General features: G+C 37.3%; 1 protein-coding gene across 20 annotated transcripts in view; it reads right to left on the reverse strand.

The window, feature by feature from the left end:
* Positions 1 to 14,318, reverse strand: part of SLC7A2 (solute carrier family 7 member 2) — a 52,983-nt gene that overhangs the window by 21,657 nt on the left and 17,008 nt on the right. For 4 of the 20 annotated variants that reach the window (XM_039699907.1, XM_039699913.1, XM_039699906.1 and 1 more), the window contains one exon: positions 3,767 to 3,828. The exons of 10 other annotated variants lie outside the window; for them this stretch is intronic. The gene's annotated coding sequence lies outside the window, so the exon portion shown is untranslated. Of the gene's footprint in view, positions 1 to 2,175; positions 2,359 to 3,766; positions 3,829 to 7,164; positions 7,238 to 10,894; positions 11,311 to 14,318 lie in introns of those variants that run through there. 6 more of the 20 variants (XM_039699912.1, XM_039699911.1, XM_039699908.1 and 3 more) reach the window with 5 other exon arrangements.

Consider the following 14,318-nt stretch of genomic DNA (forward strand, 5'->3'; position numbering starts at 1 on the left):
GATAGCTCAATTAACAGTGCTTCATCCTAAAACAGAGAGTCAAAAGCAGAGAGTATGAGGAACTCTCCCATCCTGATTGCTTCCCTACAAGATTGCTAATATCTCTGGATATTATGGTTTTCTCTGCTGAGAAGGAATCTCTATGGTAAAATAGGAGTTTTTCTGCTTCTGATTTCTACTTCTTGGGGAGAGGAAAGAGCCTAGTTCTTGGTAGCCACAAGCCAGTGAAAGACACTTTGACAGAAACCCAGCCTTTCTTCTTTAGTCTTTAGAAACTGGAGCACAACCAAAGACTAAGTTCGGTATACAAACTTTGTGTCAGTAGAGGAAAGAAAAAAACACCTCATGTGCATGGCAAACTTCTCTTTGTAAGTATATCCATCCTAACACAGACTTGACAAACACGTGTCCTTTTACAACCACTGAAATCCGGCACATCTTCCACAGTTTCCTACACTTAGTATGCCTAAACTCATAACAAAAAATGCCTGAACCCTGCTCCACAACTTCTGTTGCTGTGTGCCAAGTGCAGCACTGTACATCAAGCATAGCCCCCTTTCAGATTTGGCTGCAACATTCCAAACTTCATACTTGATAAGACAGTGCAGCACAAGAACTGATGAGCTTACAAAGCTCTCTGGCTTAACACCGGACCAAATGACACAGCTATGAGGTGACAAGTGTCTTCAGAAATAACTGAGAAGTGTAATGTTTTTCTTAAGTGTCCCTTGTAAAGCAGATCCTTTAATGCATTACCCCTGCAAGAGAACAGCCTGAGCAATGGCTCACTGCTGACGTGTGCTGACTCATAAGCAGTTTATCAGTACAGTGAGACAGAGAACATCTCGTTCTAAAATACAAACCTACAGGAGCAAAGAAGGTAACAGCTGGGTGTGCCTTTTGGTGGCAGCATTGTCCTAGACAAGCTTATACTGACTGCCACCACACACTCTTATAAGGGGTCTTATTCCTGCAGACCTACAGATCTTATTCCTGAATTTGGACAAATATCAGTTTTCTTTTCTGCTTATCTTTATGGCAGAGAGAAACATGAAGTAGGGCAAATGAGCATATTTAAAATTGTCCCTCTGCTTTTTGACTAGCAGGTTTCAGTATTTTCCTAACTGCTCCTTTATTTTTCCTCCTTTCCCTGCTGCAGCCTCACTGTGCCTCATCCTAGCATACAACTGTGGGCTCTGCTTCATCTTGGCTTCTACTGTTGCGCGCTCTGCCAGCGCTGGCCTGGGCCCCTGCTGAATGTGCTGCACAGCTGAGGAGCACTGGATCTGCTCTGAGCCTTCCTGGGAAGGCACATTTGACAGCCTGGGAAAGGGGGTTTTTGATAATTACACTGGGTAATCAATCAAGAAGGAAGTGAGTGCTTTTGAGGCATCTCTGGTGCACCTGTCCTACATTTCTTGGAGCAGAGGTGGATACCTGCCTGCTTTTGAACAGCAGTGTAAGGCATGTAGCCTGCAAGGACCACCAGTCATGGTGGGCTGTATTGTTCATGCAGTTTAAACAGAGAAAACATTGAATCCTCATCTTATACAGAGTTTAAAAATAGGCAATGCGTAATAAGAAACCACAAAGGAAAAAGCCCTTGAACTCACTGACAGTATGCAGTTATTTCTAACTAAGGTGTGGAGACAACCTGATTAGTGTCTCATGCAATCCAAACTGTGCTAGGCTCCTCTTTGAAGTCTGCTTTACAGAGAGCACTGCGTCACAAGCAAAGCAAGTTTCACTTTGCCACGAGCAAACAGCTGTGAAGTCTCTTTGGCTCCACATCTGCTGGGTCACCGCACTTCTGAAGGCTCTTTGGACCAAGTTTTAATTTAGCTACAGGTTACGCTATAAACACTGAATACACCTCCAACAATCCTTCAAAAAAGGCAAGGTTCAGTTCAACTGCCTTAGACTTGAGGACCAACGACCAACCCTTACGGAAACCTCCTCCTTCCTTGAACAAATTCCTAGAGAGAACGGCTAAGCTATCCACACTACAATTTAGTTTTACCCCTTCAACCCCCTTGAACAAAGATACCACAAAGAGGAGAGTAGGACATAATTCAGACAGGAAAGGAACTTGACAGATTTATCTAAAAGGGGGAGGATAAAACAAAGCAAAACTTTCTTATGTCTGGTGGACTTTCATAGTATTTGTCAGAGTACCTGAATAAGTGGGTATTTCTCCAATCCCTTTTGGTCTTCATTGTCTTGGTTACTTTTTTTTCTCTACAACATCTGCTGATAAAATCATCTTAATTTCAGCCTCTCCTGGCCAACTGCAAACCAGATAATTTACCGCTTGTCCCCTACACCTCTGGACGCCAGTCCAAGAAAATAAGTTTAGCCTTACAATTCATACCAGCCCTTGGTTCAGGTGGATAATCAGGAACATTTAATCGTCATCTGTTGTTAGCCCTCTTCTGTCAGAAAATGTTTGGCGTCAAAAAATTTGTAACTAAAAACACAATGCAAGGGACAAAGTCTCTATCTGCAAAGATTATATTAATATTTAAACCTGCTTTGACTGTTTCAAAGTCATATAAAATCTACCATTTCTGCAAAGTATTTTTCATGTAAAAATAACCTAAATACAACCTCCTATCCCACACAAAATTAAAAAAATATGTGGATATTGGAGCAAAAAAAGGTAACTTACATCATGTGCCAATAATTTTATTTCCATTAAAATAAAAATTTAATTTGATTGTCTCATACATGGTTTAAGTTAGTACACATTAAACCCAAGCTACACATGGAAAAATCCAAAGTTTTGCTGCAGTTGCTATTTAACTTTTCCCACAAAATTTTCCATTAAAAATTCTAATAAAAAACCATAAAAACCTCATATGGAAAGCAAATGTTATAAAGCAATATGAAACCTCTGAAAGTTTTAGTACTGTTGAGATTTATGTTTAATGATTTTTGAAGCCAAAATAAAATAAAGATATTTTACTCAAAATTATTCTGTTGAGCTAGTATTATATACTATTAATCTTATATGCAGTAGTTAAACATGTTAAACACCATATCAATTAAAGACAAAATACTCCAATAAGTTTGTAACATATAGAAAATGGGAAAATACAAATATACACTGGTTAATACAGATTCATTTAGCGTATTTTTTTCAGCCTCATTTTTTCCTAAAAACTCTGTTAAAGTTTATGCATTTTTTCCTATTAAGTACATGTAGCATTATTCAAAATTGCAGTATTACATTTACTAGATCTTGTGCAATAATATATGAAAGTAAGATCTTGTGAAATAATGCAAATAAAATAATACAGAGATGAAGTAAAACTAGGTATAATCTATGATTTACATGTGTGTACACACATGCACAGGTAATACATGATTTTACTGCAAGTGTCCTAAAAATTCATGTGGTGCCCAAGACTTTCACAAAACTCCTAACGGCTTGAAATATTTAAAGTAGTGTATTTCAATAATAAACCATAAAATTGGAAAGCAGCACCTGTAACAGAAATATAAGATATAAAAAGGAAAAGCAAAGCAAGTTTTATCATTCAAAAAGCAGAAACACCTTCTAGGCAGACTGGGAAGGAAAATATAACTGCATCTGATATATGTTAACACAGAATCTTTACCAAAGACAGAATAATGCCATAATGTAAATAAACTGCATACCACAGCTCTTGCTACTCAAACAGCACATATGCTAAAGGCAAGGTTCCCCACGATAACCTACGTTGCTTTCAGGTTACTTCTTTCAGCAGTAAACTTCATTACTAACCTGATTCAGAACAACTTCTGCTGGGCAAATTTCTGCTCCTCTTACTCAGTCCCGAACTCCTGCTGTCATAAATAGAAGAGTAATGACTTAAAGTGATTTTATTAAAAGACTTGCTTTAAAAGCCAGCTGCAGATGGTGTGGGAGCCCTCAGTGTTGAGGGGTGGAGGCTTGGCAGCCCAGGTGATTGGAGGGCTGCTAGCTGGCTAGCTATTTGCCCAGCCAAGAGGCAGGGAGGGAAGGAGGGAATCTCGCTGGCATTCAGATAAATCCTATCTGCTCTTCATGTCTCCATGACACAAAACCCAACTAGAATGCCACTTCCTGCATTTAAAATGCCTGTGTCAGGGAAACTAGGCATACATTCTGAAGGAAATGCATGGGGAAATGCCACCATGATACCCTTCCATTGCCCTTGTGAAAAACAAACTGGTTTTGAAGCATATTGAAGGATGCTTTGTAATGTTTTGAGACCTGAGTAAATTTTAGAAGAATATATGTAATTTTGAAAGTATTGCTGTGGCTAGAAGCAACACAGAAGGCAATATATTTACAGAGATGGTTTAGAGCCCATTCTGTTGAATTGGGGTAGAGGTACCATAAATGATCTTCTTTATATGGCTTGAAATGAAAAATGCTAAAGGCTGGACTTAGAACAAGCCAAACATTCCTGTGACACAACCAATAAATAAACCTGAGTTTCTTAAAAATTAGCCTCCAGAATAAACCAAACCCCAATGTATAATTTTCAGCTCTATTTTTATTATTTCCAATGGCAGACAACCCTACTCCAAACATGTAGTAGTATTTCCAGCCAGTATTGTTCACAGCATATTGTTTCCTTCTAAACACTCATGTTTCAATCACTTTAGTTTTGTTCAGCTAACATAACACAAACCTTGCAGAGAAAAGTGCTAGGCTTCTCATCATTAAAAAGTCCTCCCTAGGAAAATATGTAGAAAAACACATTGTGTAGCAGCCCATTGCAACTTTCTCTCAGCTTTTACTTTTCCCTTAGTGTAAAGTCTGCCAGTGCTCCAGAAGCACAGCACTTTTTGCTTCATGAATAGCCCTACTTCCTGCAGGCACACACAAGGGAAGAATACAAGCTTTCCTCAGCTCTCCAAGATTCAAGCAGAAATGCATCCAAGAAAGTATGCTTCACAAGGATGGGCTGTGTTTCAAGACAGGAGTCCAGCTTATGTTACCCAAGCCCATTATCTTCTGACAGGCAAAAACATATTAAGAGAAAAGGTCTTTGTTGCTGAAGGTCTGCTGATGTTGACCTCATCCTTGTTAAAGATGAACTTTATCTCTTCCACAGTTAATACACAGTCAGAAGACAGAAACAAGAAGTTATGCTACAGGTTAGGTTTCTTGTACAGAAATGCATGGCAATCACTTTTAAGGAACATCACTCTGACCTGTGATAATATCTAGGCATTTTTTTAATCAAACTATCACTCTCTAACAAGTCTATGAGTGACTCAAGAATTACTCAGGTGATTGTTGAATATCTCCAGTGAAGACTCTGAATCTCTCTGAGCAATCTCTGACCATGCTCTGGTCATCTGCACAGTAAAGAACTTCTTCCTCATATTTAGCTAGAACTTCCTGTGCATCGTTTTCTGCCCATTGTCACTTGTCTTGTTGCTTATCTCCTATCTCCCATCTGTGATAACAATTCATCCCTGGTAGCACCAGTACACTTATGGATCATTACAATGACGGGACTGAGATGCTTTGGTTTATCTGACTTTCTAAAACTTAATCCTGAGAACAGTAGCACACAGAAGTTGCACTGCTAAAGGCATTTAAACCTAGGCCCCTCCTGACTCCAGTCAAGTGGCAGTGAGCACACCGGCTGGTGAAATAAAGTGACTTACATCTGCCCCACCTCGACCTACCACTGTGGGGTAGACCAGTATATCCCCATTACGCAGTGTTTGGATCAAAGGTCCCACAGACAGACACTCAGACATAGTTTTGGGTGTGTTTTCAGTAACACATGCTCAAAACTACAAGAGCACTGTGTTGCCACCCAGCAAAGGTCATTTTTGTAGATTCAGCTGAGAGCTGTATCTGTGTGGCTGAGGGTGATCATGAAAGAGATGATCATAAAGGGCTGGGTCTAGTGGGGGATCAGTGAAGGATGTCCCAGGTGCTGCTCTTCGGACAAGCCTGAGCAGACAGAGTGCTGTCTGGTGGCAGCTTCCTGTACAGCATACCCAGCTTCTCTGTCAGAGGAGATTGTTGTTTCTGTCCAGGAAAGAGCTGTGGTAGATCCACTTTGTGCCTCCCAGTTTCCTTCCAGTTACAAATCCAGCTGTGTTTGGACCAACAACATTAAGTTCTGACTTTAGAGACTTTTCTGCTCCTTAGAAACTACATCACTTGGATTAATCTAAAAAGCCTCATCCAAGAGGTCTCTGATTTACATACCCCAAGGACTTTTGTAGCACATTCTTTGCATTAAAAAGTTGATCAGGAATTTTCTTCTTGCCAGGAAACAGTTGGCCACATTAGAGGGAATGAACTGAAGGACAAAATTATTTTATTTTCCTATGAAAGGCTCCTTTTAAGGCTTTTCCTTAGAGTATGAACATATTTGTATACAGTTATGCAGAAATTCAAGCACAGAGGATTTTAATTTTACAAAAAAACCCCAAACAAATAATTTAGGAACTTGCACAAACTGAAACAGAGTTCTCAGATGCCCAAGTGACAAAGTGATTAAAAGCTGCTCTGTTGTTGATTCTGACTTGTCTCACATGCACAGCTATGGGCAGAGGAGTTTTACATAACTGAAAGTGCTAACTGTGCACACGCATATCCATGTGCTTGCCCATATAACTCACCAAAGTTAAACATGAACAAAAGTGCTTGCAGGCCCAGGCCTTAGTGAACCATGGCAATCTCTCCACTTTGCAACCAACTGTAACAAACTCAACTTTTGTCCTGCACAATGAAAAATAAACACATGTTCTGTACACTTTGTGCAGCTATGATGGGTTATGAGAAGATGTACTGGTATTCATAAGAGGATTCATCGAGTAGCCAGCAAGAATCTTTTCAAGATAAAGTAATGACATTTTAGTGGTTGTGACTTGTGGTTCTGAGAGTAAAAACCCAGTGCAATCTGTCTGCTAATCTACATACGATAATAATAAACATTCAAGAGAGAAAGAATCTTTATAAAGCTTAACAGTAGTGTAGGCCATCTCTATAATGTTATGACAAGATCATTTCTCAAGAGAATAAATTACAATTGAACACTTTTTAAAGGATTTCCATTTTATTAAAATAAAAATATATTTTAGATTGCTTCTCATGGTTTAAGCAGATTACTAAAACTAGTTCCTACAAAATATTGTACAGATTAAAATAAAATTATCACTTACCAAGTCCCTCAACTTTTCTTTAATAATTCTTTTTTCAATTTGTACTTAGGAAGATACATCAAATCCTGAACTTCTGTAAGATAAATTTATAAAAAATAAACACATACTACTAGACTAATCCAAGCAGTAAGAATAAACCTGAAATCCTACAACATTTAATATGTAGCAGGAAGAAGGGCTACATTATCACAAATTGCAGTTAGGCTTTTTAATCCAGGAATGAGTAATTTAACCTAATATTAAGCATGTCCCGAACAGCTACTAGCTGCCTTTTGGTGAATTCCAAATATTCCCTAAGGAATATAAGGGGTCTAAAGGATATTTTTTTTAGTGCTGTCTCACAGTGCTGTCCCTAAGTCTAAAATCAGATTTTTTGAGAAGGAAAGTAACTATTTAAAGCCATGCTTTCTATTAAAAAAATCCACACATACTTTTTCGGCCTTGAATACAGGATAAATATAGATAGAAAATTTAGATTAAAAAGTTTGTAATATATACAAAGAAAAACCAAGAAAATAAAATTCAAAACTAAGACTTGATCTGTAATTGAAAATAAACTATGATGCTATGTCTTGCAAAAACTGAAATTATTCTGTTTTGCATCTCCCTGGACACCTGGGAAAGGTGTGTCAGATGCAGCTCCACATTGCAGCTTGGGCAGGAGCAGGAGAAGGCACCAGCAGCCAGCTGAAGCATGAATGCACTTCTCCCTCAGAGGCAGGAAGTTACAAACAGGCTTTCAATAAGAGTGAGGACAAAGATCTAACAGAAAACAAACTATTCAGGCATGGTGGATTTTTTGTGGTGTAAGCTATTGGGTAACATCTTACTCTGCTTTTTTATAAGCCTGTTTGAAATTACAACATATTGGACTGAAGTAAACGTTAAAAAAAAAAAAAGTATTCAATTTCTGACAACAGTCCATGTTTGAGCCAAATGTGTGATTGCACATCTAAAGGCCACTTAGGTAGGTAATTAGGCACATTTCATAGAAATCATCCCAGCCTATGTAAATTCAACTGACATTTAAAAGTAGTACTTAATGTCAAAAAAGACAGAACACCAAGCTTTTTTACCCAAATAATGAGGCTCTGGCTTATTAAATATTAAAAGTTGTATAATCATGTATGGAGATAACAGTCTTTTAGCTATTTTGAATGTGCTTCATTTACAACTTTTTAAGGTCACCCTGTTCCAGATATCACTTTCTTCACTACCTGAATTAACCAACTGAAAGTTTATTTCCCAATCCTTCTGTAATACAGGACTTCCTTTGACTTACTGTTGTTAATCCCAGGCAATCAATCTCTTTCCTCAGTTTACTTGGATTTTTTATTGCTGGAATATTGGTGAGGGGTTTTGGTTTTTTGGTTTTGGAGGTTTTTTGGCTGTTCTTTTTTTTTTTTTTTAGTTTTTGTTTGTTTGGTTGGTGTTTTTTTCTGGTTTTGTTTTTATTTTTCTTTAAAAATTTTTAAACTGGAAAAGCTAAAAATTATCTTTTTTTCCCTGTATCAAAAAGGGAAATCTTTCCAGCTACTATCTTTAATTAGCATTTTTTCCTATAAAAAACAATTTCATGCAGAAAATTTCTATAAACTCCATTCCTACTTAACAATCATTTTCCCTTCCGGAAAATTATATGAAGGTTGCTTTTTTTTACTTACTCTTTTTAATCAGTAACAGAGCTTTACCTTTCACCCCATGGTTACCAAGTTTTTAGTAACAGCCTCTTGTGTAAGACACAAGCAAAAGCCTCTCAAAGTTAAATCAGATCACTTCCCTGTATTGTGTTTTGTTGAAAACCTGACAGAATCAAAAAATAAAACTCTGAAAAATTAGTAGAGATGTATTTACTAATACGGTCCTGGAATATTTTTTTCTGGGATATTAGGAAAGATACACAATGACTGCAGGATCAAATTTAAGTCCCAAACATTTTCCTGATAAAAATTTTACTGATTAGCAAAAAAGCTGGTGATTCTCTAAAAGGGACTTAGACACAGGTTTTAAGTAGAAATAGCGAGAATCTTTTCACTTGCATAAATTCCTGAGGTGGCTTCTAGAATGTCTATAGAATCTATATTTTTTAAATGGCTTTGTTTGCACACTCCTGTGTGCTTCCACAGGAGAGTTGAAAATCCCAAAAAACAGCCTAATCTCATGGTGCAAGAGTGGAAATTAAGCAAAGAACTAATGATTCACCTCATTTCTCTCTCCTCCCTTCTCAACCTCGGCTGGCTGGTTTGATGGCTTAGGTAGCACCAGCTCCAGGTGCTCCTACTCTGCTGAGGTTGTCCATCCCTCTCAGCCAATCTAACCAGTGCACCACTAATGGGCTCCACTGGGTCTTTTTGTTTCAAAAAACAGTGCAATTAATATTCTGTGCTGAGTCACTGAAAACTGTTTAAAGTAACTCAATTTCATATGTGTTGAAAAGGGTCCTTTCCCCTTATTTTCTGTGGGGGCCAAGAAAGGAACAAGAGTGAGTGGAGAAGAAAGAAAAGCTGAATATATATAATTTAAGACTAAAAGAAATCACAGATGATCCCAGAAACAGCCTCACTTACAAAAATATCATGGAACAGGGGAAGGAAGGGAATTCCTATTACACATCTTATTTGTTTCTATATGAGTTTTTAAGGCACATGGAAAAAATGCCATCTCAAACAGTTTACAAAAACCCAAGAAAAATCTGGGTCTAATCAAGGTGTCACAACTTTCTCATAATGGAACATCTAAAATGAAGCATGTTTTAATTATCGGCCAAATACAAGAGTTTTTGAAACTTAAGTTTGCTTTCATTTGCTTATAGAAATCCAAGAATAAGATGCACAATATTTATATTCCATATTTCTTTTATCTTAAGCCAAAGGCAGTAAGAATTAATTTAAGGGATTCTTGCATAGGAGGTTTGAAAAATCTCCTTTGAAATAAAATATTACTATGAAATAATGGCTAAGTATTTAAATTAGGATTCTTCACTGGATCTGTACTGGACTTTAAATATTAAATCAGAGCTTGCTTCCATTCTGTGTGAAAATGGAGCTGTGATATGCCCAGCACCACTGCCACACATGGCACACACCAGACATAACATGTCTGCTAAATGCACTGCTGTGATTTATTTTAGGTTTATACATCAGAACAATACAAAACAACATAAACAGAAAGGATTAGTTCACAGGATATAAATAAGCTGCATCTGCAATGCTTAATCCCAGAAGCACTAAACAGCATTCTGTGGTCTGAAGTTCTGCTGTTAAAACCACCCCCAGATTCCTCGCAGTTACTTTCTGCACCCTGCAAAATCAAACACCACTTATTTCACGTATGAAATCTCCAGAACAATAAGTCCCTGCAAAGTCACTAGAGCAACCCTGTTACAGAGCACTACCCTTTGACATTAAATGTGGACACTCTAGACAGACATTCTCAATATATACTGTACATATCAAGATCATATAAATCCAAATCTAACATGATTTATAACTGAGATAACTAATGCCAGAGCATTCCCTTTTCATTCTTGGCTTTAAATAGCACTACTACATTTAATGCTTCAGGAACAGAGTTTGAAGAACATTACAACCTTCAACTGGGTAATTTTTTGGAATGACTTTCAAATTTCTCAGTATTTTTGAAGAAAGTGAATAAACAGCTTGACTGCATATAATATCTTACAAGTAGAACATGATTAAGACTTCAAAACACAGCAAAAGCCAGTACTGACCTTGACAGTTGCCCACTGAGATCTTGCTGACAGATTTCCAGGGCGGAATAGGTACAGCAATAGGTACAGCAAGTAACCCTAACGAGGCTTTCCAGAGAGCCTGAACAGGCTGCGGAGCTCCAAGATGTAACATAACATAGCATACCCTCAACATCTTTTAAGGGTACCTCAAAAACCCTCTGTGAACTTCCATTAAGAAAGAAGTGTCTATTGTATTTTGATCAAATCACAGCTACACATGACGCTTGCATAACTGTGATGAAGACGTGCTTTCACATCCATGCAGATTTTATGTAACCTATGAAGACCAAAACATTGGCAGGTCTGCCTGAAGAAACCAGACCTCTTGGAATAAATCCACGTTCAGCAATAACATGAGAATCATTTCAGCAGAGCATTGAAGAAGCACAAGCACTGGTTCATAAAGCAATGAGTAACCTGTAAATAATAAATAACATACAGAATAGGACAAACATTTGAGAGAAAATCCAACTCAGGTGTTCATGTGTGTTTCTGTACTCCCAGCCAGCCAGCACAATAGTTCTTTACTTGCAACTTTATCTTCAATATAAATCATCTGGAGGTACTGAAAAAGCAAACAGTTTAGCAGTTCCACAGTTTTTCCAGGAGGCAGTTCTACTTATAAAAATCAAAAGTCATTTGGGCATTAAATTGCATTTACTCCACTTATGAAGTTACTTCACTGATTACCAAATAGCCCAGAGGAACAAACCACATGAATGTTGCCTGCAGTAATGTACCTGCAGTACTGACTGATGCCAGTTAAATACTAGCAAATGTGTTTTCAGGGAAATTTGTGCCACATAGCAAACAGGAAATTGTTGGGACAGCCATTACTTTTCCTGCATGAAGATGCCTGCAGTAATGTACCTGCAGTACTGACTGATGCCAGTTAAATACTAGCAAATGTGTTTTCATTCATGCCTAATTTGGGTGAAATACAAATTTCCAATTTTATTTTGTTGTGGCAACAGAAGATCCCATAAATGTATAACTTTTTATTCTATCTTTAGCAAGCACAAAGCATCTCAATAAACATTCTCTACCACCTCCTCCCCTCAGTAACTTTCTTCCCTTGCCATATCCAATGATCCTGAATGGCATGACCAACATTAGACTGAAAAAGTCAGGGAAAATCACACAGATCATTTCCTCAAACATCCTCCTCTAACTAAGGTGTACTGAACATAAGCAATACAGAACCACAAGCCCATTTAGCTACCAACTTCTCTCATATTTGCTCTTCAATTCTCTGTTCATATATTTCTTATCTTTCACTGCAATAAGTAGAGTAGCTGTCACCAAGGAGAGATCCTTCCACATATGTTGTGTGTATGTGGTTTTGTGTGTATTCATGAGCAGAAACTACATTATTTCCCAGTTCCTACTATGCAAAAAGATACTTTTATTATGGCTGGATCACAATTTTGGAGTAGAAGTGTTCTGCTTGCTCGCTTTCTTCTCATGAGCTCTTGAGCAACAACAACAAATTAAGTTCCAGCAACCAGTGTGAGCAGAGGCAGGGTCTGGCCACAACACATTCCTTACCTGCCCCAGGAGAAAAAGGAGGCCCGGACAGAGTCACAGTCTCAAGGGCCAAACCCACAGAACAAGCCACCAGTTGAAATGCAATGGTCTGGGAAATTACAGGCAGGAAAGATCAGACATCTCATTTTAGCAGCTGCTTGCAAGAAGCTTTGGACATCAGGTACCTTGTTTCATAGACAACTAGAATACAACCCCAAAGGGGTAAAATACTGAATGGAAAATGTCATAGAAATTCTTCTGATTTCAAAATGCCACCAATTCCCTTACTAGTAGTAGATAGGATATTTCAGCAACCTACTGATTTTTATTGAACCTGATGACTGGTTAATACCACCTGCAAATGATACATGTTCTCATAGTGCAAAAAAAAATTTGGCATGAAGAGTAAGTACATATTCCTCATGGAAACACTATTAAAACATGAATCTTTAATTTCTCTACACCAGCCACAGATACTCATAAATGAATTTTGTTACATAAAATTATTGTAATCAATGTTAAATCATTCATGCCTAATCAAAGAAAAATTCTTAGCTAGTTTCAATGATAATCAATGCATCAGCAAGAATACCTTGGCTAAGATCCTTTCTCACCTATGCATTCCCTTATTGGCCTTCAGAAAATGCCATTTTGGCATTTGTCAAACTATTGCTCTTTATTTCTGTCCCTACAAACTTACCCAGCAATGCACATGCATATCTCATGCATCTCAATTTCCAGCAGCTGAAGAGGCTTAAGAAGAACCAAATGTTCCCTGTGATCAGACTCCCACAACTTCCAGCTACTTTCTTTTATTTTCATGTATTTTTGACCTTTTTCTATATTTCACATACATACTAGGTTAAAATTTTCATTATTTTTTGCCTACTTTAATCATGATTCATCAGGCAGGAAAATACTATGATACAGTAATTGCTCCACTATGAAAATATTCTTGAAAATGTTTTAAATTGCTTCTAGCTATATAGTAAGAATTGTTTGTTTTGGCTCAAAAAGAACCCCTAACATAATTCTAATGTTTAGAAGAAAAACAATTTAGAAATACTTTGATGATAAGAGAAGGAAAATCACTGCTGTTCTTCAGCATTTTTCCACTGAAATCTAAAAATAAATTGAAAGACCAAAATATCTTCAGTTTTCAAACTTTATGTAGCCTTCTCAAACAAACCATCCAGAAATCAACATCTGTTATTGAACTGCCTAAAACATTATCCATCTTTTTTTTTGTAAAGAGGAGGAAAAAAGAAGAAAAATGCAGCAATTACTAGTCCATGCATCATCCATTAGTAACAACATGATTCTTTTGGGTTATTTGGTCTGCGATAATAAACCATTTTGAAAAAAATGTCCTTGTTAAATGCTATCAATCTGGTATCCTTCAAAGACAAATAACAAGCCTAACTGAAGTAACAAAATGGGATGGAAGTCTGGAAATTCGAGGTAGGAAGTCTGGGTCTAGATAAAAGAATATGAAGGACAAAAAGCTCCTTGTGATTTTCTGGATTAAGAGCAGCAATGTACTTCCTAGCAAAATTTCAGTGGTGCACAAATTGGACATGTTTTTTTGTGCTAGCCAAACACAGTTTTAGAAATCTATCATATACACAGCAGAATTTCTGGCTAGAACAAAAGGTAAAAAAATCAACCTTGAAGATAATCCAGGTGACTCACTTGGATTAATGGAATTAATTGTCATCTTCTTCTGATTTAAGCAGGAATTTATTCCCTGAAATCTAAGTTTCTCACTATTTCCAAACTCTGCATGCACAAAACTTTAAAAAAGAAGACAAAAATCAATGAAATCTGATGCTTTGCTTCAGCACTGCAGATACTTAAGGAAAATGGCATAGCAGCC

The sequence above is a fragment of the Passer montanus genome, unplaced genomic scaffold, assembly GCF_014805655.1.
Source record: "Passer montanus isolate IOZ18808 unplaced genomic scaffold, ASM1480565v1 scaffold14, whole genome shotgun sequence".
Lineage (NCBI taxonomy): Eukaryota > Metazoa > Chordata > Aves > Passeriformes > Passeridae > Passer > Passer montanus.